Genomic DNA, 3,851 nt, shown 5'->3' with positions numbered 1-3,851 from the left:
CGGCGGGGTGACGTCCCCGCGGTGGGGGAGCGCTCGGGTCTCCCCGCGCCCCTCACCCGGGGAGGGAGCGGGGCGCTCTCTTTTGAGCGCGAGGAGGAAAAGGAGTGATGGCTCAGCCGCTCCCCTGTGTTATGTAATCCCCACTCGGGCCAATAGTACATCCCGAGTGTTAGTACCCTGCAGTTACTTTACCAAGTCTCCTCCCCCGGCCCCAAAATTTCTTTGGGATGGCGCCGTGATTTATAAAATGGGATGAGGCGGAAAAATCTATTTTCCGATGATTATATCCTGCCGCGGTGGGCGCCATGTTTCTCCTAGGAACTATTTTTTCTAGATTCTTAGCATCTATTGAAAAGGAGTGATGCTGATGCACCTGCTTTCCCTCCTTTCTGCGAGTTGTCCCGATACCTTCTCCCGGTAGACGCCGGATTCCCTCAAACAGTTGACAACACTGGACGTTTCTCTGCTCACTAGTCGTGGACATTCTTTGCTCAGAAAAAGGTAGAGCTGAAAAGAGCCTTGTAAATCATTGAGCCCCAGGCTCATTTTTGAGGTGGAAATTGAGGTACAGTTGTACTATCTCAGAACAGCCCTGTACGCTCCTATTTAGACACCTCCCACTGCAGCTCAAAACCCCACATAACATACTACCTGTGTTGGAGGTGTAGTTCCCACTAAAGTAACTCAGAATGATGACTCGTAGCCTGAACAGGATGGAGTTTTACTCTCAGGAATTTTCCCTCCTAGATGAAGGGGAAAGGAAGGCGCACTTGGGACTGGGGGTTGGACTCTGAATTCAAACCACTTAGCACAAAAATGCTTAATTTCGGGGTGCTTAAAAAGTACCTTGGAGGTTGCTAAAAAGTGCAGTTTTGGGGACCTCATCCCCAAGTCTCTTTGGGTGGGATAGGGAGGGAGGTGTTCCCTCTACATTTTTAACCCGCTGTCCTTCAGCTGATTAAGGTAACTACCACATAGAGAATTATTGGTTTATCATAAAGGTGCTCAAAATAGAATCTTAAAACAGAATTAAATGGCAATCTGTGCCCTTGATTTCCTGCCCCTTTCCTGTGTTAGGGGTGTAACATACCAGCTGTGTTGGGGGTGTATCTCAAACTCAATGAGCTAAGGAATGAAGACGAGATGAACGGGATTTTGGTAGTGTATCCATCCCCACCTTGAACCAGTGGTATAATCTGGCAAAGCAGTCCTCAAAGTGTGGGCCACTGACACCTGGGGATCCCCTCAGACCCTTTCAGGGGAGCCCCGAGGACATAAGGGTTTTCAGAATAACACTAAGATCCTATTTATCTTCTTCACTGACATTTGCACTCATGGTCCAAAAGCAGTGCTGGGTAACAACTGGTGGTGCCTTAGCACAAAGCAGGGAAGTGGCATGAAACTCCTGTACTTACTTGAGAATGTCCTTGATGAAGCAGTAAAAATGATTAATTTTATTAAGTCTCAGCCCTCGAGTACATCTTTTTAGTTTTTTAAGAATATGTGACCAAGTGGGAAATACGAGGTCGGACAATTAAGTTCGCAAACTTGTTACAACGATGTGGCTAACCTTCTTTTGATATCATAGGGATTATTCGTTATGAATTTGTATGCAAAAAGCATGTATACTGCCTACCAAGGTATGATCGTTGTCAGAAGGAAAAGCACTTGTGAGATAGAGTTGTGAGCTGAACGTTTCATGGAACAGCATTTTTACTTGAAAGAACGACTGACAAGCTACAGTTTTTTACACTTGAGTGTGTGGCGGATGTTTTTTTGAAAATGAATGAAGTGAGCTTGCTACTTCAAGGAAAACAGTTGACAGTATTTGTTACCAATGATAAAAATTTGAGAGTGAAAATTAGAATTTTTTGAAAGTTGATATCTCAAGTTTGACAGCTTCCCAGTATTTAAAACTTTTCTTATAACATTGATGTTAATGACTGTGATTTTAAAAATATTGTAGAATGATACATGTCAACATTTGAAAGATGGGCATAACTCAGTAAATATGTATTTTCCAAATGACCAGTGTATGGTGTTTCAGAATCACCATGGGTAAAAAATTCTTTCAAAATACAAGATACACCAATGGATTTTAATATAGCAAAGTACAAAAAATTCATTGATAGGGTTCCAGACTTCAAGATTGCAAGTATCCTTTAAGAAACTGCCATTTGTTGAGTTTTGGTATTGCGTCAATATACACAGCTATCCGAAAAGGTTTCTAGAATACTTTCTCCCTTTTCCTACTACCTGTGTGAGGCCGGGTCTTCATTATATACCCAAATGCAGAAGCAGCTATGAGAATCCATCTGCCTTCTATTAAGCTAGTCATAAAAGAGTTGCAAAAATGCAAATCAGTGTGATCCTCCTTGCTATTTTGAGGAAAAATAGTAATTTTTAATTGAACATATTAACATGTAATGGGTTTTTAAAAATGTATTGCTAAGTATTTAAAATCGTTCTGTTTTAATTTCTAATATGGTAAATATCAAAAGATATAATCCACATAAAAGCTCTTTGGGGTCCTCTATAATTTTATAAAGAGTGTAAAGGGGTTCCGAGACCAAAACCTTTAAGAATCCCTGGGTCTGTCCTCTGCTTCTCCTGAGATCATCCAAGTTTGCCTCCATGCAGGAACATCTGGGGAACTTACAAATGTCAGTTGGAGTTAATAATAGAAAAGGCAGTGAGTTGGGGAAGAATTCTAGAGCAAAAAAAGCTTGGTTTGAATCCTGGTTGGGATATTGACTAACTGTAACCTTGGGCAAGTTACTTGATCTCTGTAAACCACCTGTAAAATGTACTTAAGGACATAAAATTGTGAGAATCATTGAGATATGAATGTAAAGCACATCATAATGCTTGGCCATATCACAGTACAATAAATATGTTTCCAGACGATGAGTCTTTATTTTTCATATATGCCTTTTAGTTGAAGGTGGAGATTTCTGATTTCAATTACAGACCCTAGAGCTGGTTGGGGGCCTCTGTTGTATCAATATGGTAAGATTTTGATAGATTATTTGACATTCTGGTTTGTTGATATTACACCATATCCACAGGAATATTTTTACATGTAACTCAGGGAAGGAGAGGAGAAGGGAAATAGACTAACGTGGTATTGGTGGTATTTACCAGAGTTAAATGCAATCCAGGGAACAGAAATAGAATTTAGACAACATACCACTGTAAGTGAAAAAAAAGCTGTTCTTGGAAGAGGGACTCCTGAATAGTAAACTTTTTAGAAATAGGGAACTTAATGCTTACTTTAGTTGTTTTAGTAAACAGCACATTACTGATATTTGGGTGCTTCCTGATAGACTTGCGGTCTGATAAATGGGAAGCATTTGTATTTGGGGATATTAGATAATTAAGACTATTTAAGGATCCACCATGAATACTGTATGTAACATCCTGTGAGGGACAAAATGGGCCGTGCAAAGGATTGAATAAATAAAAGCTGCTTATTATAGGTTTAACAATAATTTGTTTTATGCCATATTAAGGATTCAGCCCTACAGGTTTTCTGGAATTAATCCTCTTTAAAGCTAAAAATTGAGGTAACTTGAAAACAAATGCCAGTTGTTTTGAGGATTATGATTGTTTATTTCTCACCCTGGAGCAAGAGAGTGTTTTGTTTTGTTTTTCCCCAAAGATTTTTATTGGGGAATTGGGGGGATGGGAACAGCGCTGGGGAATTGAGGGAAGGGGAACAGACAAGTTGCCGCTGTTTTGTTCTTCAGTCTATTGTGGAGGACACTGCTTCACTGGCCCAAGTTGGCACCATCATTGCGCTCTTCCCAGGCAAGGCAGATCAGTCGCCGGCTTCTGGACGGCCGCTCACT

General features: G+C 40.7%; 1 protein-coding gene across 6 annotated transcripts in view; it reads left to right on the top strand.

Moving 5' to 3' along the window:
- Nucleotides 1-3,851, top strand: part of POGZ (pogo transposable element derived with ZNF domain) — a 53,728-nt gene that overhangs the window by 963 nt on the left and 48,914 nt on the right. Inside the window, exon 2 of one of the 6 annotated variants that reach the window (XM_019628965.1) lies at nucleotides 319-501. The exons of 4 other annotated variants lie outside the window; for them this stretch is intronic. The gene's annotated coding sequence lies outside the window, so the exon portion shown is untranslated. Of the gene's footprint in view, nucleotides 1-59; nucleotides 502-3,851 lie in introns of those variants that run through there. One more of the 6 variants, XM_019628964.1, reaches the window with a different exon arrangement.

Source organism: Hipposideros armiger, unplaced genomic scaffold (genome assembly GCF_001890085.2).
Source record: "Hipposideros armiger isolate ML-2016 unplaced genomic scaffold, ASM189008v1 scaffold_819, whole genome shotgun sequence".
NCBI lineage: Eukaryota > Metazoa > Chordata > Mammalia > Chiroptera > Hipposideridae > Hipposideros > Hipposideros armiger.
Note: the sequence above shows the minus strand (reverse complement) of the source record. Positions and strands in the feature narration are given on the sequence as shown.